The 26,535-nt window shown below is 39.6% G+C and overlaps 1 protein-coding gene across 1 annotated transcript in view; it reads left to right on the top strand.

Moving 5' to 3' along the window:
- dlgap4b (discs, large (Drosophila) homolog-associated protein 4b) overlaps positions 1-26,535 on the top strand; it is a 147,741-nt gene that overhangs the window by 86,529 nt on the left and 34,677 nt on the right. The window contains exon 3 of the mRNA XM_059328437.1: positions 13,232-13,281. The gene's annotated coding sequence lies outside the window, so the exon portion shown is untranslated. The remainder of the gene's footprint in view (positions 1-13,231; positions 13,282-26,535) is intronic.

The raw sequence follows: 26,535 nt of genomic DNA on the forward strand, positions 1-26,535 counted from the left end.
ACATTGTTCCCTGGTAGCTTCACTGACACGAGTACGCCTTGGCTGGTCACAGCAGCTGTAACCTGTTGTTTCCCTGATGTTTCACTGTAGTTACTGACAGGATCAGCCCACAGCTAATGCATCCACCACATGGACATGCATTTATTACAGTGGATGTCTGCGTGTGGATGTAACTTGCGGTCAGCCTTTTTATTAGCCATGCTAATGGATGATTGGATGGCAATGTCAGTCTGTGGGTCGATTAGTCTCCCACTTTGGTTTAAGCTGAAATAAAAATCTATATCTATATATAAGTATGGGATGGATTCCCTTGCAATTGAAGACAGGCCATGACCCTCTCAAGCACCACAATGAGGTAAATGTTTGATTGATTTATACTTGTTTTTTAGCAAAATATTTTTACAACCATTGGGTCGATTGTCATGAAATTTGGCATATCCATGGACAATAAAACCTAATAACTTTGATGATTTCCCTCTGTGCCTTAAGTGAAACTAGATCATGTACATCACACTGAGTGTTGTGTGCCTTATGTCCTTTCTAGTTGGCTCACATTGGGTCTTCACTTTTTAGATAAGCTTGCAATACCATAGCATAAAACGTTGTTTAACCTAATCTTTACCTAAACCCCAAGATAGAACCTACAGGGGACCTCATGCCTAGTGTAGCTTCAAACTGGAATCACTTTTTCCAAGCCTTAGAAATAAAACTAGCCCATACTTTACCACTCAGTCCAGCTTCTCATTTTCATTAAACCAAATTAATTGAAGACTTTTGCATTCTTACAAAACTCCTCACCATGCACTCTGAGCATCATCTGAGATGATCACGGGCCTTGCTGAATCTGGGTGGAATACTAATAACCCATTTTTAGGGAGTCCTTTGCCATCAAAGATTCATGTCACCCACAGGATTATGGCAACATTTTTTTGCTGGTTTCTCTCCATTCTTTATTCCCATTAATATCTTCAATGATGCTCAACATAGAAACACAGGCCTTTTCCAGTCATAATTTGATCATAATTTCACTCATGACATCCCCACCAGCCTTAGCTCCACTTTGTATTTATGGCTAATGTTAGCTTGCTTACATACTAACATTTGAAATTATACCCTGTAAACATTAGCATGTTAGCATGCTGACGTTAATATTTAGTTTAAAGTAGTACTGGTTACAGTTTTACAGATCATGACTCTAAACTATTGCCTTGTTATAACCAATCATTCATTGTAGTATTTGCACTGAATTATGTGCCTGTAGGTGAAAACACTGTAATGCTGCAGTGTCTTTGTAGTTGAATAGAGGAATGGAAGTCCTTGGCTTATACACACAATTATGGTATACAGTCTCTTGCAACATTTCTGGCAGTAAAACAAGGACCAGTTGTATATTCTTGGCATGACTCTCCTACATGAGACTTCACCTGGAACCTGCTATTTTCACATATGTGAGAGATGGGCTGTGGTCCGTTTAGCCAGAACACCCAGGCTGGAGAATGTGCTGTTTGTGGGCTAAATTAATAAATCAATAATAGACTGGATGTTATCCTCATTAAACATTGGCAGCGGTTTAAGTAAATCCCTGACCAAACACAAATAAGCACACAAAACTAACAGAAACACATCCTCTCACAAAAAGACACACTGAGTCAAAAAAGAAGAAAATACATGCTGCCCACATATTTAGATGGATATTATTTCACAGTTACAAAATAGAAAGAAAGGTGGGCTTTTATTACCATTAATTTCATCTCACCACCTTCAGTCACATAATTTCAAGTAGGTACTAAATAATCCCTCAAGTCATGTCTTCCTTGCACACAAAAGTAGCAGAGATAAATTGTTATTGATACTTAAAAGCAGTCTGAAGAAATGTGATAATTTAGTCCAAGTCACTATTTTCATCTTTGCCCTCCCTCCTTAACTGCTTCATCTATCCATCTGTCAATACAGTCCCACTCTGGTGTGTGTGTGTGTGTGTGTGTGTGTGTGCGCGCACATGTCTCTTGAGCCAGGTTCTGCAGAGTTGGCATGCCGTGTTCACAGTGGGCCTGCATTTTACCAGCAGTCTCCATTTAAACCGTCTGCCACTCGACGGTCCACGGCTGAAACATATATGTGTTCTCTGGCTAATAACAGGTAGAGCTGAGGGTGACACGCTGCAACATTTATGTATGTCTTATACTTTCAACCACTGGTATGAATATGAGACAATTGGCTCCCGGGCACAGACAGGCTCCACCACCTCTCCTACATGATCTCAAGACACACTTTTCCTCTCTTTCGTGTCTCTTATTGGTCATTTTGTGTTGCTTTATAACTGTTGATCTGGATGTTTTACCCCTTTTTGTCATTGTTTGTGTTTCTTTGTGGTGATTTTGAGACACTGTATAATAGTTTAGTGTCTTTTGTGGTAATGCGGTGTCTTTTTGTAGTTGTTTTAACGTCTCTTTGGGTAATTCTGTGTTTCTTTGTAGTTATTTTATGACTCTGTGTGGTCATTTTATGCCCCTTTGTAGTTGTTTTTTGTCTCTTTGTGGTCATTCTGTGTCTCTTTGTAAGTTATTTTATGACTCTATACGGTCATTTGTGTCTCTTTGTAGTTATTAGTGTCTAGGTAGTAATTTTGTATCTCTTTGTAGTTGTTTTGTGTCTCTTTGTAGTTGTTTCATGACTCTTTGTAGTCATTTGTGTCTCTTTGTGGTCATTGTGTTTCTTTGTAGTCATTTAATGTATATGTGGTCATTTTGTGTCTCTTTGTTGTTGTTTTGTATGTCTTTGTGGTCATGCTGTGTCTCTATACAGTTGTTTTAACGTATTTTTGTAGATGTTTTATGACTATGTGGTCATTTGTGTCTCTTTGTAATCAATTTGCGTGTCTTTGAGGTTATGATTCCCTTGTTGTCTCTTTATGTTTTGTATCTCTTGTACGTCTTTTTTTTTGCCACGTGCCTCATTGACTGAATTTTGAAAGTCCAGGGGCCCCTGGTCCTGTGCCCAGTCTGCCTGTTCAGTAATCCATCTATGCCTCAGGCCAATAGGAATTACAACACAGAGAGGAAGGCTGAATGTGCAACACAAACAGAGACAGGTACACGCAGTGATCAATCCTATCTCACAGGGCTGAATAGGACATCGACCAGTTGGTCTATGTGTGTTTGCAGAAAATGATAAATAAATAACTGAGCCATAGGTAGTTTAACTTTAACAATAAGATTTACGTCTCTGTCTTTTAAAAGCAAGCAATCCAAAACAATGAAATCTGCTGAAGTGCATATTGATTGCACTAAGAGTGAGTTTTGGAAAGCTTGAGTACACAAGACCAGGGACTGTTGTTTGATAACTAATTTATTCTAATGAAGTGCTCTCTCTAATTGATTTGGACAACTAATTGACTGGTACCTTTTAATCCTAGGAAATTAAAGGAACCAACTTCTCTGTCAACAACCAGTTTCCTCCAGAGGTTTCTCTAGATCTAAGCTTCCACATCCAATACTGACAGAGGCAAAGAAAATTAAAAAGTTTTACTAGAAGGAGACAAACTGTGTTGTCACTGTGAGACTGTAAGTTTTAGATAATGTGTCCTGAGTGTGACAGATACTGTACCCTCTCTTAACAATAATAAAATAATAATTTTATTGATGAATTGAGTTCATTGTCCAAAGAATGAAGTAATCTGGTCAAACAGACCAAATCATTCACTTAATATCAGTTTCATTCAAAATATTTACTAAAGTGTCAACCTGTCCATAGCATAGTGGAACAGGTTACATTCAAGATAAACATACTTGCAAGTTAAAGAATGCTACCACTTAGGGGCGGGAGATATGGTGAAATCTATCACAGTATTTATGACTTTATATCATGGTAACAGGATATAGGCGTGTTTCCATTGAGTACTTTCGGAGTACTTTTTGGAAAGCGGCTGAATGTTTTGCCCACTAGTTAATGCCCCTTGGCCTCTGTTCGCACGCAGGTACTATTGTAGCAGCTAACCAACGGAGTCCGAATGTGACAACAGACCGACGTGGCAAGCAGTGTTGTTAACTTAGAACTTGTATTTAGCAACTATTCAGACCCCTCTAGCGACTCTTTTTCAAAAAAGCGATTAGCGACAAATCTAGCGACTTTTTCTGGTGTCATTGGAGACACGTTCCTTCTCTTCTTAACAAGTAGCACCATCCCAAAACACTCACAAGCGGCCCAGTCCTCCTGCAGCGGTCTCTCCCAGCTGCAGTCAGCAGAGCAGGAGCTGTTAACCGCTCAGCGTCCAGTTTGCACCAGTCTACAAATGAATCATGCATGCACGAAATCGCCGCTCAGTAGCGGCTCAGTAGTGGCTCAGTAGCGTGTAACTGGTGAAATTGGGCAGATCTTCGGCGGATCGTCTCTCCCAAGCCACACCCATAGTTGCTCACTAGAAGTACCTAATGAAACCTGGAAACACGCCTTATATCACAATAGAGTTAGAACATAATGACCATACTGTAACTACTAATGCAACCTAAAAACAAAAAACAGTAAAACTAAGATACTTCCAAACTGGATGTTGAGAACAATCATTTCAGGTGCCACGGGTTTTATAGTTACCGGGATGCCTCCCCTAGCTCTTTATTTACAACTTCACTCTGTCCAAATCAAGATACTTGCACTTGCAGGCAGCTGGATTCACAAGATCACGAATTCCAAGGTGTGATATGAGATCACAAGCTTGCACGAGAATCAGACTATCATGTGCCAGTAGCTACCGCGGTGGAAACGATATTGCCAGATCTCTACTGAAGGACACATTTAATTTCTACCGTAAATTAGGTCTTCAGTCACCACTTTTCTACCAATATTTTCTGGCCTTTGGTTGTCAGATGGCTCAAACATGGTTTGAAATACAACAGCTGAATGTGAACACGGTCCACAGAGAGTTTTATCAAGGGCAAACTTGACATTAGGTCAAAGCAATTATATTCTATATTCTATAATCCTGTGATACCACTGACACATCTGCAGGGAATGGAACAAAAAGAAACCGATGTTCCCCAAAATAACAGTTTGAAAATGTTCTCTGAATTTGTTTTAGATGAGAAAAACTGCCTGAAGCAATACTTTCAAAACGATGTCACCTTTAAATTAGCCATTTGTAAAATGATTAACATAGAAAAATAAGATTAAATAGTTATCAGGAGATGTAAAAGCAAAAAGATAGACCCTTTCAATTGCCTTTGTGCAATGTAAATTATAAGAATTGTATTAATAATGTATTTCTTTGTTAATTTTATTAGTGTTTATTTTTCTGAAGCACCATCAGTGAGTAATGGATTAATGTGGGTGTTGATGCCAATGAGAACTTAAAAGGTATTTTGGAGAGTCAGATTAATGAGTAGTGGTGCTTTGTATGAGTCCTGTTTGTGTTGATTCAAGGTCTAATAAAAAGATAAAGGGAAAGACCAATTGATCTTTGTCTTGCACCGACACTGCCTCCCTGTAGACGCTGTGGTTTATGTGGAACTTTTCAAACCAAAGTGCAAACTCATTAAAGTTGTAAAGATGGGCAAGAGCAAAAACTTGGCATCCGCTGAAAGAGTTTTATTTTCAACTTATTCTTGTGTGTGTGACTTTTTCAGCCCTGAGGACAGCCTGAGCTGGCTGTTTTTCCAGCACTTTCTCTCCCTCCCTCTCTGCACTCCATCCCCTCGCTCAGAGCAGGGAGGAAGTTCAAAGAGCGAATATGAAAACAGACGGTAGTCTGATCTGCTGCAGAACAGAGGAGTTCTGTGCTTCCACTGACGCATCGTGCTACGTAGGCTGTTAAATCATGCACATTTATTTGTTAAAGAACTCTCCAAAGATCAAAGATAAAAAGAGTAAATGATCGTTTTTATCTTTTTCTAACTAACCATCAAATATCTGAACAGAAATTGTGTTTAAATCAGCATAAAAAATGATGTGATTGTTACAGTAGATGTAAACTGTATTAAAACTTTCTACTTTAGTTCATTAAATCCCTGTAGCCTTCTGGCAGCAGCAGGACATATATTTTAACACATCTGCAGCTCTGAATTTGAGTTTTCTTTATTAAACTACATGCAGACGACACCACTACGATATAAAAACCCACAGTCCTCTACACACATCAGACCGGTGTGGCAGAACTTATAGTATTCTCTTGTATATGCAGGATTACAGCGGCTCATTAATCCTGTGTGCTATTGGCTCTGTTTACATATTTTAGTGGTTTTTCATATTTTATTCATGAAATGCATAGTGACGCAAATGTGATGTGACCATTAATGATGCTAGATAGAATAAAAAGAATTAAAGATGAAATATTTGGATTGAGGGGGTCACAAAAAGGACTTCATCAAAAAAATGTATTATTGTTTTTATTATCATTGAACAAATTAAGTTAATGTGTGTATTTTCCCTTAAAATGTTCCCTTTAGCTGGAGATAAAAAACGCAAATCTTGTCTGTACAGAGAGCAAAAACACACTGTAACATCATAGCAGATTTTATTGTATGTTTCACAACAACACACCCTGTTTCAGCCACTGCCAGTCACAAGCTAACAAGCTATCAAACAACATAAATATAAAAGATAGTCTGCTAGCCATCAATATGGTGCAGACAGCAATATGTATGGCTGAATCTCTCAGATGCGTTCTTTTTCCATTGTTTTTTTTGTACTTTTTATGTGGGACAACCATTTTAAACAAAATATTAATCAAAGCAGAGTATTTTTAAATACTTAAAAACATATCTGGAGGGGGACCATCTGCCTCTGGCTGCAGATTTCTGTGTGTTCCTGAAGCAGCATCCTTTCATTTGTTGAGCTGCTGTTGTCATATGTCACTGTGACTGGCACAGCTGTTTCACAGTGATGGGACTGACAGAGGGTGTATTTATTAATTACCGCACCCTCCGATCTATACTCCACCGCACACACATCGCACTGCTGCACCTACATGCACTATAATAGCATGGCTGCCTGTACTTGCTGCACGATCAGTGAACCCAAGACCTGCTGCATGACCAGGCCCAAAGAGGGCCCAATTAAGGCCAGGAGTGTGTCACATTTTAAATGTGCCTCGTCCATGAGATATTCCAGACATAGCATTCCTTAGAATATATTACACAGTCGCCCATAAAGTTGTAATCATTTTGTTTTCAGACACAATCTTACACTTTATCTGTGAAGAATAAATGACATTGTCACAATCATTTCATGGAAAGAGTTAAAAAATGTTATAGCATATGTCCTTCATGGGAGACCGTGTATAATGGAAGAGCCGGAAATGGGGGGGAGGGATTTTACCACTCAAAAATCAGTGTGAACAGTGTAGCACATATTCACTCAGAGATGAGGAATGCTTTTTAAGAGTGGGACAAAATGTTGTGGTGCATAGCTTTAAAACTTAATTAATTAGTGTTCATTTTGAAATTAATGTTAAATGAATATAATGTCGGCATATTTTTTGTTGCCATATACCCTCACACCTCTCTCTCTCTCTCTCTCTCTCTCTGTGTCTGTCCTCTCTCCTCCACACACACACACACACACACACACACACCACACACCACACACCACACACACCATTATTGCAGTGACCACATTTAATCCAGTTGCCACATCCGCTGCCAGCTCCTGAGTCATTAGCATAATTATAACATGCAGAGATTTTTGGAATGAGCGTGTGATCCTTTCCAGAAAGCGTTGTCACACTGCCTCACTTGTGGGATTCATCTTCAGTCACACTCAAGTTGCCTCCCATCTGCTCAGTGAATACTACAAATTGTATAAGTAGAAGAAGTTCTCATCGTCAACTTCATGAAATGGCCCAACAGATTTGTAAGGGACTCTCATGTCTGTTGGCCTTTTCACCAGCCTTTACATCCTTAGCTTGTTACGGTTTCTTCAACATTTCTGTCACTGTGTGCTCAATTTACACTCTGCAGTCAGAGCCTTTGAATAATCAGTGTTTGCTTGATAATGCACCTGTACATAGTGACCTTCAGGTCCTGCAGTAATTGGATTTCATGGTTGAGAAGTGATGACAGGGATTTGTTTGATTTGGAGTTGATTGCTGTAGCAACTTTGGCTCTCATCTCTGCACTTTTGAGTTTATCCAGAATAGATAGGTGCTATTACAGTGATACTTACTTACTAAACAAGTACAAATAACAGGAAAATTAGTTTACTGGTTTATACTTAACATGTGCATAAGTTAAGCTTGGATTTAAACACCTTTGTATAAGCAACTATGAATTCTGCATGGACACAGAACGGCTAAAAACTTTGGCACACCCTTAGGGTTGCAAAGGGGTGGAACATTTCTGGTATATTTCCAGAAACTTTCCATGGGAAGATAACTCAAGATTTTTTGGAAATATCCCAAATTTAAAAAAACGTGACATTTCAGTGTCCAAAATCCCCCAAAGAGCCCCTCTCCCTTAAAAAATGTTAAATTGAAAATGTGATGGAGGAATGCACAGTCCATGTAGGGGGCGTGTCCTTACTAGGGGGCGTGGCCTCCGTAGCCCTACAGTAATCAGTGTGCTATGTGCATGTGATTGAGGAATAGCAGAGATGTTCAAGTGTACTTGCATGAAATATGGTTGTTTTAGTCAAGATGATGCTAAAATATATTTTCCCCAACTACATTTATGTTCCCTGTTTTTTTTTTCAATTTTGTAAATTCCCAGTTTATTCCCGTTAATTCCCATGGAAAGTTTAGAACTTTGATAATTCCCAGAATTTTTCAACCCCACACACCATTGACATTTAAACCAAATTAAAAAAGGAGTTCAGTGACCCTTTAGTGTGTTTTGTTGTCAAGTTAAAGAATATTGAGGTGATTTCTATTAAAATTTTATAGAAGTCACCTCAAACAGTTGTTCAGATCTTTAAGACTTAACCCAGTACAGAACCAACAAAAAGCTACTTGAGTATGCTGTATTAAAATCACTCTTACAGATACAGTTCACTGCAGAAAGTTACATGGACTGCGCATATTAAATGTATCTTGCCACAGCATACATCTGGCCACATTTGTAATATGATAAAACAAATCTGCACTATGAGATGCTCTTTGACCACTGCAAAGCTGAACAAAACTCCTTCTTCAACCAGTAGAACAATGTCCCTGGACAGACCAGAATGACCTCAAAGAGCTCTCAATAAGTAATATATAATAAATCAGACACCAGGGGCCTCATGTATCAACACTGCGTACACACAAAAACATTGCGTACGCTGTTTTTCCGCACACACCACATGAGGCCCCAGGGCACCAAAGAGACTGTTCGTATTCTCTCACATCACATCTTGGAGTAAATAGGATCTTTTTTCGTTACCAGAATAATATGAGTAGGTTTCTCTGTACAGAAAGTTAGCTAAGACCGACTATTATCATAACCAGCAGCTGAGCAATGTGAAAATGAGTATACCGATAATTCCCATTCTTTGTCAAAGTTCTTTCATTGAAATATATCTTGCAGCATGTTTGCTAAACATTCTTTTATTCTAAACTCCGCTTGTCCTGCTGCGAGACATCTGCTGTGGTAAAAAGTAATCCTCAATCAATGCACTCAATTTAGCCGCAGAATCCGTAACATCTAATGTAACGTAATTGTTTCTCAATTGAGGCCAATTTCCATCAGTGAGAGAGATTTTCCAGCGCCAGTGAACAGACATTTATTATGCATTCCCTAAATGAAGAGCCCAATCGGCAGATCCCTCTGGCCTGATGCCTCAATCTGTTTCCCAATCTCATTTCTAATTTATTTTACTCTGCCCCAACAAACCCAGTGCCGCGAAGTGCAGTTTGACATTAGTCCTTCGAATCTGCGGGGGGAGATGAAGTGAGACAAGAGGGGTTTGGCATGATTCCCATTCCCAATTCCAAACTCCATAAAGTGCCCTTCATTTGTCATCAATTTGTGCTTCGTGAATGAGCTTAAAAATGCGTGAGCTTCTGTTCTCCCAGGAAGTGTTAGGAATCCTAATGGCTTCCTTCGGCTGGGAGAAGTGAGGAAGAATCAGCTTAACCATTAACTTTCACTATTTCTATCTTATACACTTCTTTTAAAAACCTTTATTCTCAGTGTTCAATTAATGTGGTCCATATTCATAAGAACTAAAAGGTAATGTTGGATTGTGTTCTTGTTCTTGTCATTCTCCTTCTTGAAGCCAATATGAGATGACCTTTAACACTGTTAAGAGGTGTGTGTACGTGTGACTGTGTGCAGTTTTTCTTGACATTTTATTGCAAAAGGTCACAGCACTTTGGAGTTTTGTGTTTGTTGATTCTGTCCCGGAAAAATCAAAGCTTTACCACGGTGGTGAAACTGTTTTTTACAAATTTTATAATGGTTGTGGACGTCCGGGGCAGGGAGGTGCGCCGAGGCCATTCTGAATGGTCAGGCTAAGGAACATGACATTTTGCACTGCCAGCACCTCTTAAGCTGGCTGAAGGGCAGCCGGTTCATTCTGCAGTATCATGTTATTAAAGCCAACCAGGGGGACCGCTTAACATTTTAAAGCTATCACTGTCTCCTGGTTTCATTTTAGCTTCATGGATATTTGACAATTTCTAAGTCAGTCTGGTCAGTCAGTTTTGACTTTTTTCTTTCCTTCTTCCTTTTGCCTTAATGGTCGCTCTTTTTATTAATTCATAACCTGTTACCTGGGATGAACAGTCCAGAGGCACTGTTAATATGTTATTAGCCATAGAAGAGCCAACACATTTGGGTAACAGCAACATGGCTAGCTGGTTTCATCATGGAGAAATGTGTATCACAGACTATGTGTGCACACCTGCAATAAAAATACAAAAGGATGCTCTTTTAAATTGTGTCCAACTTCTTGGAGGCCCTTCAACACTGCAGTTCTACGGAAGAGGATTAGAGCCAGGGAGAAAAAAAATAACAAGAGGAGGTAAAAAAAAACAACAACTCAATATGCACTTCGAGAAAAATGACGAAATGACAAGAATAAAGTTGAAATACAATGTTGAGAAAAAAGTCGAAATGTCGAGAATAAAGTCAACTTTTTGAGTTTGGTAAATAAAGCTGCGAGCTACAAGCTGATTTTCCTCAATATGTCTAATATATATCTAAAATATTCACATAGATTACATAAAAGCAGAATAAAGAATAAAAGCTACTACACCCTTAAATACTGTGGTTATTGCTCATTTTAAGACACTGTGAATATCTTCCCAACTTTACTAAACTCAAAAAGTTGACTTTGTATATACGTACTTAAATCTACTTAATCTTAAATCACCCGTTGGTTTCTGAAGAGCCAAAATGAAGCTCAAAGTGGGTGGCTCCCACGGCTCTGGTCATCACCATCTTGCATTGCCTGACTCCTCCTAACTCCAGCTCTGCTGTTAATTATCTATGTGGATCAAAAGCGTTTTTTAGACCAGGCTGTAAACATGTTTAATTCTGCTGTAAAGTTTGGCATTTTAACACTGGAGTCTATGCAGATTGACTCAATTTTGGAGCCAGCCTCAAGTGGTCAGTCGAAGAATTGCAGTTTCTGGCACTTTCTGGGCTTCACTTTTTAGCCCTGGAGGTTTCGCTTGGCCTGATTTTCATGAATCTTGGTGAAATTGTGTAGCATGGGCCATGGAAGAACTGATTAAATTTTGGAATAGATTCTAATCACACAGCAGATACACAAATTATTTTTATTTAAGTTAACATCGCAAATACACTCATATGGGTGATTTCAGGAAGACATGAAGAAACAACCTATTTAGTGGTTTAGGTTGAAGCAATTGATGCACAAACAAGTTCTATTGACTTAACAACCAAATATCCAGCATATTTAAACAACGTGAGTCTCTTCATCTTGATCCAGAAAAAGGTTTGATTGGACAGCTGTGGAGGCGGCTGTTAGAGGTCGTCCATTAATCACAGCTATTTGTGGTTTGATATCCGGCTCCTCCCGTCCACATGTTGAAGCAATACACTGAAACTTGTTAAGCACTTTGTTCTACTAACATTGAAAGGTGCAATTTAATTGGCACACTATGGGTAATGATGGATCAGTGGAGAATTGATAAAACTGATAAAAATCTGTGTGTAAAATTAGAAACACCCCATACCTTCTGGATGTTTATCTTTGAGGCATTTAAAATCAGGAACATATTCATATGTGGATCGAATATGTGTGTTGTTTACATGTCATCTACTCTCTTGAGTATCTTTGCACCATCAAAGGCTACCAACAAATAAATGTCCAAAATATCAAAGAGAATACCCAACAGTATTCATGCTGTGAGTTGGATTTGTGTAAAGGAATAAAACAGTGGCATAAAATACTGAACATAGCAGCGTTTGAATATTAACATCAAGGTTACACCTTTCTACACACCGTATATGTGAGTGCTCGTGAGTCTGATGAACAAAGGTGACTTCTTACTGAATTTTTAAGGAAGAATCCATAATGCAAAATGAGAGCATTGGGATGCAGTTTGATGTATGACCTCAGAGAGTCTTCCGGTCATAGATTTAAGCTCGCACTTGTCAGAGTATGGGTCTTTTGTAGTTGGTGTTGAGAAGCTTGAAAGCCTTTTTGATAAAAAAGAAAACAGTGTAAGAGGGCTATGATGTTCACTTAAAACAGGCATCGAAAAATAATTGTAACTCAAGCACACACACCTTGTGTCCGAGCACCGGTCTAACTCTTCAGTGGCGTTATCAGACAGGACACATGGTGAGTGTACGACTGTTTGCAGAGAAGAGCCCTGATCCAACATTGTAATAGCTTCTGTAACACTGCAGGTGTTATAAAAGTGACTGGAATATGGATGAGTTGGAGACTGTCATGATTGAAATGTGCTAAAGCGAGTCGGTGCCTTTGTACTACCCTCCAAGGTGTGTGAGAGGAGGAAGAGAGAGAGAAAGTAGGGCAGAGAGGAGTAAAGTAGACAACAAGGTGGAGCTGCTTGCTGATACTTTGCTGGCCTGAGCCTGAACACGAATTGCCCTCGAGCACTAGTTCTCAATCAGATCATTTTAACCTGATTCGCAATGCTGCATGGCAAAGCCCCATCCTTAGCTCTGTGTGTGTGTGTGTGTGTGTGTGTGTGTGTGTGTGTGTGTCTGTGTGTGTGTGTTGCAAAAGGTGCTCAGGTTTTCTTGTAGGTTAACAAGTAAAGCCTGACTCGTTTGTATGGGTACGTAACACCCAAACGCTGACACAGTTTTCCTCATCTCTCTTTCAGGAAAACCTCCTCCTACTCAGATCGAGGCTTCTGAGAAATGAGCTGCCAATGTAAGTCCTTTGCCTGACCTCAGCACTCCACTGGTAATGTTGCTTTTAAATTAATTAAACCCACTGAAAGTTAATATTGAGTACACAAACACTCCAGCACGCACACAGCCGCAGCCTTGGACCCCTAACCTTTAACTCCCTGCTCCTCGCTAACCATCAGGGACAGGATTCACCACTTACTCCATTTATTAGAAGCTAATTGCTATTCCCCTCAAACACACTGATGGGACATCAAAGGATGACTCATTGCAGGACAAGCTAGTGAAATTCAAATTTCAAACACAACCCTTTCCTTCAGAATTATGCAACAGAGTTGCCACTTCAGGTTTTAGTTTGTCATCCCCAGCACAAGGAAGGCTTAAGGCGTTATCAATAATGGATGAGGGTGTGAGACTTTCCAGAAGCTTGCATTTAAAACCCAGTAGGACCAGCTCTCTGTACACCTGGAATCTGGTGCTGTAGCTTTCAAGCAGCTCTCGGAGCAGTGTAGTCAGCCAGTGCTGCTTACAGCAAAGATAAGACGCTGCAGCTTTCAGAGAATCACTGCGGATTAGATTGTGAGATCTTAGGAGCAAGTTCACAGGGGTTTTATAATGCATTCGCATCCTTTACAAAATATCGCCTTATATATTTGATATGGTAAGTGTCTTACCAAACACTTTACTATTTACACAACTAGCAGACACACACCAACTATGCCGTCAAATTTTCTGTCCATCTGGTAAATGTGTCAACTTTATTTTCCCCCAGGGCAATCGGCAAGGCACATTACAATACATTAGAAAAATATTGACATGCACAACAGTAACAGCAAGGTCGAGGGGGGCGGGCGTAGAAGTCCAATATATGTATTGAGTATGAGACAAGGACTCTTACATACAATTATCCAGATACAATTATTTCTTAAGCAAATTAAATCAGACAGGGACTTGGAGAGCGCAGACCTCTGAAAAGATCATGCCCATGCAAAATTTATGAAAGTGGAAAAAAATAATTGTATCCATCCGTGATTCGGACCCATTCCCAATTTGATGGAAATGGGTCCTCCCTGGTCCATACACCCTTCCATGTAAGTGTCATGAAAAGTGGGCCAGTTGTGGCTCAGTTGGGAGAGTTGGTTGCCCCCCAACCGAAGGGTTGGTGGTTCGATCCCTGACCATCGCAGCCTACATGTCGAAGTATCCTTTAGCAAGATACTGAACCCCAAATTGCTCCCGATGTGCTGTGTTCATCGGTGTGTGAATGAATTCCCAATGGTGGCAGGTGGCACCGTTTAGGGTAGCCTCTGCCACCAGTATGAATGTGTGTGTGAAAGGGTGAATGAGCGCAGTCTGTAGTGTAAAGTGCTTTGAGTGGTTGCAAAGCGACTAGAAAATCGCTATATAAGTGCAGGTCCATTTACCATTACCATTTAGTTCTTCCATAATCCCGCTGACAAACCAACAAACAAAAAAACTGAACGCATAACCTCCTTGGTAGAGGTACATATAAATTCTCTCCCTCATACCATGCTGTGCCATGTCATGTGTTAGCTTGTCCAGATCAGGCAGCAACCTCCCGGCCTGAGCAGTGAAGGAAATGCAGCAGTGTCTTAAGCCAGCATCTTTTAAAAAGTCCAGCAGGGGTCGACACCGTCAGTTGCAAAAGAAGTCCTATCTAAATAAAACATTAGACTACTTCTCACTTAATTTATTACCTCAGAAAAATTCTTGTGGCAAGATTATGGTCTCAATTGCTAGTTTCAAAATTTCTTCAATACAATATGATGGTAATTGTGTAAATAATGGCCCCATTTAGAGGAACATAGATGATAAAGCAGTGTATGTTTGGGGCGTGGCTATATTATTACTGACAGGTTGCTAACATGCTGCAATGTCCTCAGTTCTCAGGCAAATCCACCCAGAGATCCAACCCTCACTCCTCCCCAGTCCAAATATGGTCTCTTACGCTTTCGTAAAACAAAGATGTCAAAGAAAAATCCTGCAGTATAGGACACATCTTCCAATACTTATTTCAAGAAATTAAGATTTATAGCACTCCAATACACACAGAAATTACTTGAGAAGATGCAGATCTTTACTTCTGGTCTGGTATAACTATACATAACAACACTGTAATTACAATGAGGAAGTAGGGAAAACATGCTTGTAATATTTTACAGATCATTGAACATTGTGTCTGCAGGATTGTGTTGTCTATTATGCACGAGCTGCACAAATCCTAGCCATAAACATGTGGATCTGCCTCTTAAAAAGTGGCTTGGAAGTTATATATATAATTATATATGGCTTCTTCCCCATTCTGTCATTTTAATGGAAATGTGAAATGGTATTCATGTCACTGCACCAGATTCAATTTAAGGATTATTCACAAAAAACATGACCACTTCTCACATGCGAGCCACATATTCAATGTCATGCCACTGTCCTTCATTCCTTCACACACACACACACACACACACACACACACACACACACACACACACACACACAAACACACACACACACACTGTTCTGTCTTTGTAGTTTCTCTCAAATATTTGCATGCACACCTCCTATATCACATGTATACACACACTATGAGACATGCATTTGCATACAAATATAGCTCTTGACATTCACACACACAGGCACCTCAGTGGACTCACACATGTGCACACATATTGCCAGTTTTCTGCAGAGGCAGGGGTCCTGCCAGCCGTGTTGCTGCTGTTAGGAGATAACAGGAAGCTCCAATCACTGGGCTCCTCACAATCCTTCCCATGAGGCCCCTGATGGTACTCTCCCTTGGGTGGAGGATGAGAGGGTGTAGCTGACATCACACCCACAATAGGCCATGCCAGAGGTGTGAGAATTGGATCTGGGGGATGCATTTGACACCAGCTTTTGTACAGTAACCGTGCACAAAAGGTGCACCGTGGCTTGATAACAAATTAATCGTGTAACTTTCTCCATGGCGGATTAATTGTGCTCTTCCTTTTTCTCAAAGTGAAATGTGTAGCACTTGCCAGTGAAAATGAGATCAATGATAGCTTTGGTGTGGAAACACAGAAAGAATAAGACCACAACATTGAAACACTATGATCAAAGCTGAGCGCACTCTGTGAATGAGAATGTAGGTAGCAGAGCAGTGCTGCAAAGGACAGCTGTGATTGATGCATCGCTCTCTCCTAGCTGTCTACACAAAGAGAGGGAGAATGTGGCAATTTCCCTGAATCACAGTGAACAACTTATTTTGTCTCTTCTCTCCTTCCCTCCTCTCTTGTCTTTTTACACACTTACATTATAAAGTGCTCACCCTGTGCTATTAAAAAGCCTCTTATGTGTGCAGACACTAAGAGGCAGGCGTGCAAACACTTTTTAGTCTGACGAGGACAGCACACAAGTGCTCTTACTGTCCTACACATGGAACACTAACTGGGTATCCTTTCTGAAAAATACTAAATTACTTCATCCCATTTACTGCTGCCTTTAATTTGGTGTACACAAACATTTTCATGTATCTACCTTTTGTAATTTATGATGCCTAAAAAGCAAAGATGAATCGCTGGTTTTCCACAGAGAGGATTTGTGCTGTTACCACTGAAATCTGTGTATTTTCAGATGAGTCACAGCAGAGAAAACATTTTTTAAATGGATATGTTCTAATATACCAGGATGACACGCGCAGCCCACTCACACTGTGAATAGAACATGCAAAAAAAGAGACAATTAATGTTACTCTGTGTTACTATGTCAAGGTCAACATTCCCTCTGACTCAGAAGTCTTATCAGCAAAGAAAATCCACATTACCTGCTTCCAAGGCAGTTTAACAAGGTAATGAGTTTCAATGGTGATACTAAAATCTCAGTGGGAATAAAACCTCATGGGAGCTGGCTGATTAAGCAGACTTATAATCTAGTGAGCACTGAGCAGCCTCTAATTTATAAATCACACATTGGAACAACACAGCAGAACAATAAGGCCTTTATTTCATTATTTATAGCTGTCCCATATTGTAAAAATATGATATTTCCATGTGTTTTTGGGTGATAATGCAGGTCTAGAAATGCACACAGCAATATTAAGAAACTGTGCATTTAAAGATACTTTCAGGACATTCCTAAGGTTGTGATGTCACAACTCTACTGTATACAAGGAGGTTAAAAAAAAGAAAGTCAAGGGGTCAAATGGTGTTATATCACTTGGGTACAACGCTGGAGCAGTTAAATCTGGTTTGCACTTGCCAAAAGGCTCATGAGGGGCCCACAATCATAGAACACCTTGGTTCTGTCAGGCCAAGCACACCCAAAGAGCACCTGAGTGAAAATAGTGATCCCTTTATTTCCCTTTATAACACTTCCTGCTGTAACCCTCAAGTTACACTGCATATGTGTTGTACCCCAACTATATGACGCCAGTTGACTGCTTTTCTTACCCTCCTCGACTATAGGTACAAAGTGCTGCTGCAGAGTCATTTAGAGCCATTCCCCGGCTGCAATGACGGCGCATAGACTCTGAGAGCATAGATGCAGAAGACCAGGAAACACTGGCCAATCAGAGCAGACTAGGCTTTTTCAGGAAATGGGCTTTTAAAGAGACAGGTGGTAAAATGGAGCATGTATATTCAGACGTACACCAAATCAGTATGTCAAAAACCAAACCAAACCAAAATATAAGCATGAATCTGAAAATTAGCATAATGTGTCCCCTTTAGTTACAATGTTGTTGGAAATCTAAATATTGTTGAGCTAGGTAAATGTCAGCCGTGAGTCAAATTCACAATTCACGACATCATGCAAAGAATGTGAATGGAGAGATAAAGAGGGGGAAAAACTTGTGAAGATGATCAACAATATTTGTATCTTTACAACCAACGGTTCTACAAGTCAGATTTAACAGTCAAGTGTTTTATTTGACACGAACATTAAAATATGATAAAGCATTCACAGGAAGCGATCTACAAGTAACTCCATAGCTCATTTCATGTCAAATGATAGTGTGAGCATAGATTTTACAGGTTTGACATCACATCATAAAAGACACTGAACCAAATGACACAAATCAAAATATTTCATGGTGTCTGGGAAGTTTTGTGAATACTCATGAAATAATGCTGCTGGACCACAGACTGTGATCAATCCATGTGAACTAGCAGTATGCTGCGCGGTGGGCAGTGACATTGTCTGATACATCCATGTGACTTTGGTCCACAGCTGAGAGCTGTAGCTCACATCTCCTAAATGTCAGTGCTCTGTTTGATATAAAGCCGTATATACGTACCACCTCTGCCTGTCCTGCTGGCTTTATGACCGTTGTCATGGCAGCGGCTCATCCTTGTGCTGTTGACTGGTTGACAGACGGCCATTAGGGTATTATTGTGACGTCATGTGGGGGATTGTGAGGCATGAATGCAGGGTTGACCCACTTGGCATCACTTTGTCCCCCCATTCCTCTCTCCCCCATCACAAGATCCCCCCTTCCATATTGACAGGAAGTGACTTTTCACCTTTTCCTTTCACCGCAGGAAGTCTCATTGCGATGCCGCTGCTTTCTCTGTGGGGGGGAGGTCGAGGCTGTGTGGATGTGTTTGACTGAACCAGCCATTGTGTGTCAGGCCAAGGGCATTTCGAAGTGGGTGAGGTTTAAGGCTTATCCTGCTGGGATTTATAGCTGTGCTGTGGTTGTTCATAACAGGCTGTGGGTGACTGCTCATACACATGCAATGCAGCAAGTCACAGACAACACAGGACATCTCTGAGCTGAAGCTGAGGAATATTTGAGAGCTCTTATTAAAGCTTTCAGGTCCGACTAAAGTTTACTCAACATAAAAAAACACATCAAACCTCTGCATACCACTTCATTTAACTTCATTTTGTACTCTGGGGGTCAACGTCAGTTTTTGCAAGACATGAAAGACTGAATTCTGCTCTGAACTTCAAATACCAATGCACATTGATATTATCTATGTTGTTTAACCATAGCATATAACTAAAGAGAGACAGCTCTAATTTGACGTGATAGTTTGATATCAAAGAACAGCTGAGGTTTATGGGTAAAGTTTTACATCTTGTGGTGCCTTCAGTATAATAGATAATGTCAGGATCTTTTAGCCTTGAAGTGGATCCTTACTATGGTGTGTGTCTCTATATGAGTGTATTGCATTCTTGAATGGTGTCAGTGCATTCATAAAAATACATAAGTGCGTGTGTGTTCGCATGCATATGTGCACATCTCTACGTCTGTTTGCATTAGTCCTTGTGATTTGCCCTGAATCTAGAGATGGAGGCCACAGCTGCAGCCCACAACCTTCTGCTCCCACTGTGCTTCACTCTGTGCTCTACCCAGCGAGAGACACCCATCTCTGTGTCATTCCCAAATGTAAAAATGTATTCTCAAATAAAGAAGTGTGAGGCCGTGTCTTTTCACCATGTTAAAATTGGGTTCATTGGTGAACCAGCCCCACAGACTCTTGCTTCTTGCAGATTTAATTCTTGAGAAAGATTCTCATTTTGTCAATTCAATTACGTTTCACTCAGTCTCAATATTATACAAACAGACCCATGTGTGCATGAACAGTTATTAGTTGCCATAAATCAATCAAACCTCTCTAAACATCTCCAAGGTAAAAGAGAAAATCAGCATTTCTCATTCTGCACAGAAATGCATTCCAAAGTCAGCTGTAGTTGATATGATATTTCAAGAGTCTAAATATGTCAATTCACTTGGTTATCTTCCAAAGTTACAGTCTTTTAATGCAAAAATCCCCCCTTTGTGTCTCTATCTCTCCTCCAGTTCAGTAAGAAAATACTGTGGAGGAACACAGAGAGGGAATTTTGTGCTCAGAAGACAGTAACTTTGGAAGATACCCACTTGATTTGACTATCTCAGACTGCTGAAGAATCATATTACCTTCAACTGAACTTTAAAATGTATGTGTCTTGGATTTTGTCCCCTATCTCTTAAATGGGAGTCGCACTATAAAGGGATACTTTTGAAAGAATGAAAAGGAGAAATTATTCAAATGAAAAATAACTCCTTCAGCAAGACTCCCCCCCCCCTAGCAATAGGAGATTGCTAGTTGTGTCCTGTGTGAAACCAAAAGTCCATTTGACTTATTGTAGCCTAACTTAGTACAGACGTTCTACATCAAGCACGTAACTGCATCATTTACATACATAAAAAAACTGAAGTTAAACATAAAAACCTTACTTATTTTGACCCAAACCACAATCTTTTTCTAAATCTAACCAAGTAGTAGTGGTGTACAACAGCTTATCATGACCCAGATTTACATTTATTGTAAGGCGGCACCCTCCAGTTTATGTAATAATTAGGATGGAAGCCAAGACGGGAGAGGTTATGGAATGTAAAAAACTACAAGATCTACTTAGGGCCTGTGGGACACCAGTGTTCCTGTCGAGTAAGTAGTAGAGAGTATTGTAGTGCAGTAGTGTGAAGTGTCTATGTGCAGTTACAGCATGTTCTATGTCACCTCCGTAAATAACTGCCATATCTATCTCACATCCAGCAGAAGTTATTTTACACCAAAGTATGTTTTCCAAAATAAAACCAAGTGGCTTTGTTGCCCAACATTAACACAACATTAACCAGGTGTTTAAAACTGCAACCATTAAATTAAAATATGCGGGAGCTTTTTTTAATGTGATTAATTAAGAAAAAAGCTCCTGTGGGTCATTTTAGAGAGTAGGAACAAACACATGTGGCCTCATGGGTTGGAGGACTTGTTACTTTCAGTGTACATATGGGCATGTGAGTTTTGTATAAAGACAGACATGAAAATATGTAAATCTATCCTTTGAAGTTGTACTGCTTTTGAAATGGTTATGAATGTTAAAAAGCTCCTTTAAAGGAAGGAAGGAGGCTGTTGAATAGCATTATATTCACCAGTCCATCGAAATGAATTTGAACTCATTCCCTCTGTGGTGTTTAGACACAGTTGCCTTCACACCTCCAGGTCGACCGTGCCGGCGGATCCAGAAAGAGACATCGACAAGGTCAAAGGGGTGGGAGCGGATAATATATGTTGGAACATGGCCCGTGATAATGGCTGCCACACAGATTAGAGGTCAAGGTCAAAAGAATAAGCTACATTTTGCATCATAATATGGCTTTGGGATTAAATGTTTTCACTTTCCCTCGTTTTGTTTTCAAATCCACAATAGCTCCAGTTTGTACAGATGAATTGTTCTCGGCTTATTTGTAGTCAGACTTGGTTTTGGACCCAAACCATGGTGCAAACATTTACGTTGCAGAAAGCACATCTGTGTTTGTTGACTGTGGATTATAAAAAAGACTGAGATACAAGATAGATAGATAGATAGATAGATAGATAGATTACTTTATTCATCCCCGAAGGGAAATTCGGTTGTCACAGCAGTCCGGTGTTCAAGTATGATAAAATACAATAAAATACAATAGAATAAAATACTACACAAATCATGCACCATGACAATTACTTTGTTGGTTATTACTGACATCACATCAAAGACCTGCAAACCCCCCACCCCCCATGTGTGAAACTGAAAGTCAGCATTTCCTAAACCTAACCAAGTTGTTTTGTTGCCTAATCCTAACCAAACTGTGACCGTTTCAAAACATGGTTAACATGTTCAAAACTGCAATTGTTACCTCTAGCTAGGAGGACGTGTTAATCTCCTGCTAACTAGTAGGGGCACTAATTTAGGAATCACTCCTGTGGGTAATATAAGAGGGTAGGAACAAACAACCTATGTAATTGTATAGGTTTGAGGACTTGTTGGTAAGTTGGATTTCAGTGTTTTCATTTCTTTTCTTCAACACTCAAAGTTGAAACATGGAAAAACCTCCAAACCACCTGTTAAATGATTCCTGAAATTCTGGCTATTATTATAGTACGGGCATGTTATTTATGTGTAAATATTGTGGAGATTACTGGCAAAATATCATAGATGGTAAGTGAAAATCAGCTGGGTTTTTTTGGCATTTGTGTATTTCCAGACCTGAGCCATATTAAATTATGACATTTTATTGACCTCTTGTCTCGTCACTTGCTCCCCTGAAGGCAGATTAGAGGTCAGGAACAGCAACAGAATAGCAACTATAAAACTGTGCTAACAATTCAATGCTGCAGTCATCTTCAGAGATGAAAGATGCTTGTAAATACACAGCCTTGAAGTTTAAACACTGTTAGTATTTTATAATAATGAGGACTACAAATTCATAAATACACTGCAGAGCTGCTTACTTAAATGCAAAACACTCCCGAGATCTCTATGTGGCACCTTCAACTCCTAACGGTATTCACTGTTTTTTTTCATAACAGGCTTTCCTCATCCGGAAAAAAACAAAAACGATAACAACATCACTCTATACCCGTTTAACTTCCCTCACAGAAATAGTTTTGAGGTCATGGAAAGTTCCATCGCCTATCATGAGCGGTGAAGTGGTGCCACTGTCTTTTACTGACTTCCTTTCTGGCTCACAGTCTTCAGAGATGGGCTAAAATGAGTGGGTCATCTATCACAACAGAGGGGAGAGTGGTAAATTTATAGCTGTGAAAATAGGCCAGAGCACAGCACTGATGGAATAGATAGAGTGTAATTAGGACAAGGTTAGCCTGCTTCACACACGCGCATGCATGTGCACACATATACGCTATTTATTATTCATTACGTGACACACATACATACAAGTGAGTGCTTGTGTGTCTCCGCTCGCAAACACTCAGAGGCATTCAGTGACTGACAAATTATTCAATTACCTCTCGCTCGAACGGGGCTTCATAACTTAAAAGAAAGCTAAGCAAAAAATCCAAATCTTTTAGGCAGTCATGGGCAATTATTATCCTGCATATGCCTCACATATTCACACTCATTTACACCCTCACACCTTTTCTGGGATAAACACATGCATCGAACACTCTGCTTACTGACACACATCTCCTCCTCCAGAATCATCTGATTGCATCTTTTCAACTAAAACTTGTTTTCTTCATATATGCAACAAAGAATTTACTCTCCTGCTTTTCCTCCTCCATGAAATATTTCTCCCCACTTGCTGTCTCTGTCTTTATATTTCTCTGCCTTTGCCCTGATGCACAGTTTACAACACATTTAGTCTTTTTCACACCTCCTCAGTCCCTTTAGATTGCTTTCATTTCCACTGCCGTCAAACCCCACACCTTTCTCCCCACAGCCCCACCCCCAACCTTCCTTCTGTCCCTTCCTCCTCACCAGCAGCCTGTATGCATTCACCTCCCCTTGTTACATGTAACACACACTCCACACTAATAACACACACACACAGAGCTGCCCCCTGTCTTCCAGGGCAGTGCTGTAAGCCTATGGAGCAGATGGGCTCAGGGCTGACTGACTGAGCTGTGCTCTGACAAACTGCCTCTCTGTACAGCGTTGCTCAGATGAGGGGATGATGTCCTTTGCACGGTCTCTAATCTAAATCTGTCCGCCCACAGACTTGCCAATCTAATAACTGGCAACTGGTCGAAAAAATCTGGCAACTCAAGGGCTACGCAGACAACTCAGAGACATTTTGACACTGTATCTAGCAATCAGTTTTTACTGTTTCCAGGATGGCAGAGCTGAGGTCTGTGCATGAAAATACTGGATGTAAAAATCCTCACCTTGTCTTAGAGTGAGGAGTTCATTTGTTTTTTGGAACTATTTCATCGCAGGAAATGTGTTAATTGAGTAAATATTGAAATTAAAATGGATGAAATCTTCATTTAGTGCTTTTTCATGGTTAAATATTGGCAGACTGGACTTTTACAGAAAGCAAATAGAGGGAAGCCTGAGTGGGTAAAGACAGAGAGATAGTCTCTGAAATGATGACATGAAGGACTCCATTATAGTTTCAACCTTTTTTTTTTTTTTTAAAGGACTGCAGTACTTTTTATTTTTATTTTGCACTGCTATGAAACATCTTTTTTCCCCATTCAAACATTTTCATCCAAAATCATTCTCTGTGCTCTCTGCACCAACACTGTAGTATTTATTAGCAGAGGTATGGTATACTTAACTACATTATGTACTTTACATAAAGGTTGCACTTTACTTGAGTATTTCTATTTTATCCTACTACTGTACTTCTATTTCAGGGATGGGGAATATTGCACTTTTAACTGCACTATGCAAAGAAATATAAGTGTAAACTATACCCTACAATACATTGTTAAAGATAAAACTAGTGCTTTTAAACCTTTTTGGCTTCTGACTTCCCAGATTATTTCAACAAAAGAGGTCCAAACATGACAAAATGTGCATTACAAATCTTTGGTTTGTCAAAAAAAATGAATGATTTTTATTTTTTCTATCTCATTTATCATCTCAGGATCCCTCAAAAATAATAATCAATTAAAAACTCACAGAGAAGGGATGGGTATTACCAAGGCATTTCTTTTGCTGTATGCTTTTCATTTTTTTGCAAATATTTCTTGTTTGTATGATCATTTCTCTTTTTTTCTCTTTTTATATGTTTAGAATACATTTACAAACAAACAAAAACCCCTAGACTCAAATACTTTACTGTAGATAAAATAATACTACCTCTGCATCAACCAGCTACAACTTATAAATGATTGCTTGTATTAGCAATGCAATGATGTAATTTGTAATAATATATCAGTTGCCATTTCTCTGCAGAAGAGATGTTTTTACATTTATTTTTTTTAGTATGTTTCGCTTTGGAAATGTTACTTAAGGATGATTTTAAATACTTGTAACTGTAATGGACTTGTAAAGGAGTATCTTTACATTCATCTAAAAAAGTTTCATATTTAGCAAACATTCAGTCTGTATATACTCCCTGATTCATGAGCATCATCAAAACAGATACTGAGTGCTTCAGAGACAATAGAGTTTAAGTATGGCTCTGGGACTTCAGCATCACATCCACAAATACCTTTCCACCACATCTCCGGAGCTCTCCGTCCGACTCTGTGACTGACAAGTCATTCTCTAGATTCTGACTTGAACAAGTAAATCCCACAACATCCCTACATGCTGTATAAAAACATCAGAGAGTGATGGAACTTTGCAGAAACACAACGCAGCTTGTGTTGAGTGTGATCGCCCTCTTCTGGTCAGGAGCCTGAACTGCCTGCGACTCTGAGGTTGCGGTGGCTGAGAGAATGAGTAAGGTCATAAAGTGGACATGATGCCAAACGCCCCTTTTCCCACTGGAGGAGCAGATGGCAGCTCCCCGGTGCACAAGGCAGGGAGATGCTTCCACCAGACGCTCTAAGCAGGGTGTAAAAACACACACAAACACATTAACACACATTAACATTCTTGTGATCACTATTCTCTGTGAGCACTGTACACACGGACTGAGATGCACTTTTCTGTCTGAGCTAATGAATGCAGAGGCTTGACCTGAATTATTTTACTTGCCTCCACTGAGGGTCAGCATGTCTCTTGACCTCTATTATTATTATACTTTGCAGTGATATTGTAGCAGGTTTGTGTCAGAACTACTGACATGAGTGGTTATACATAATGCATAAGTATTAGCTGCCAGGCTCAGTTTTCGCTCTCTTTTTGCCCTGCTTAATGAAAACCATATTACCTGCAACGACTTCCAGGCATATTCAGTCATCCTGCTGAGCTTAAGCCACCATATTATCCAACACTTATAATGAGATGACAATGTGTAAATGTAAAGTTTCTGACATTTTTACATTATTTGACACAGTGACCAATAGAGCGCTACAAGGATGACTACCGTTTTTGCAGGGAGCCTGTCGCTGCAATTGGTTTAAAGAAATAAAAACAAGCCAGGGCGTTTTTCCCTTATCCCAGCATGATTACAGGTGCAACCAGACCTCTCTCCAGCACTGACACAGCACTGTGAAGCTCGGTCTTGTTATGCAAGACGAGCATCGCCCTGGTTCCCTCAACAAAAAGCCAATAGCATTTTTCCATTGGATGATGTTTTATTGGATGATTATTGTAGAACATACAGGTGCATCTCAATAAATTATAATAATATGGAAAAGTCAATTTCCAGTAGTTGAAGTCAAATAGCCCCAACCAAGTATTGAGTGCATATAGATGGACATACTTTTCAGATGCCAACATTTCCATATTAAGCATACTTTTTTAAAATTGGTCTTTTGTAATGTTTAACATTTTTTTAAACACTGAATTTTAGGTCTTCATTAAATGTAAGCCATAATCATTATAATTAGAAGAAATTAAATAAATGAAGACATGAATTGTTTCATTCTGTGTGTAATGGATCTACATAATGTGTTAT

The sequence above is a fragment of the Centropristis striata genome, chromosome 3, assembly GCF_030273125.1.
Source record: "Centropristis striata isolate RG_2023a ecotype Rhode Island chromosome 3, C.striata_1.0, whole genome shotgun sequence".
Classification (NCBI taxonomy): domain Eukaryota; kingdom Metazoa; phylum Chordata; class Actinopteri; order Perciformes; family Serranidae; genus Centropristis; species Centropristis striata.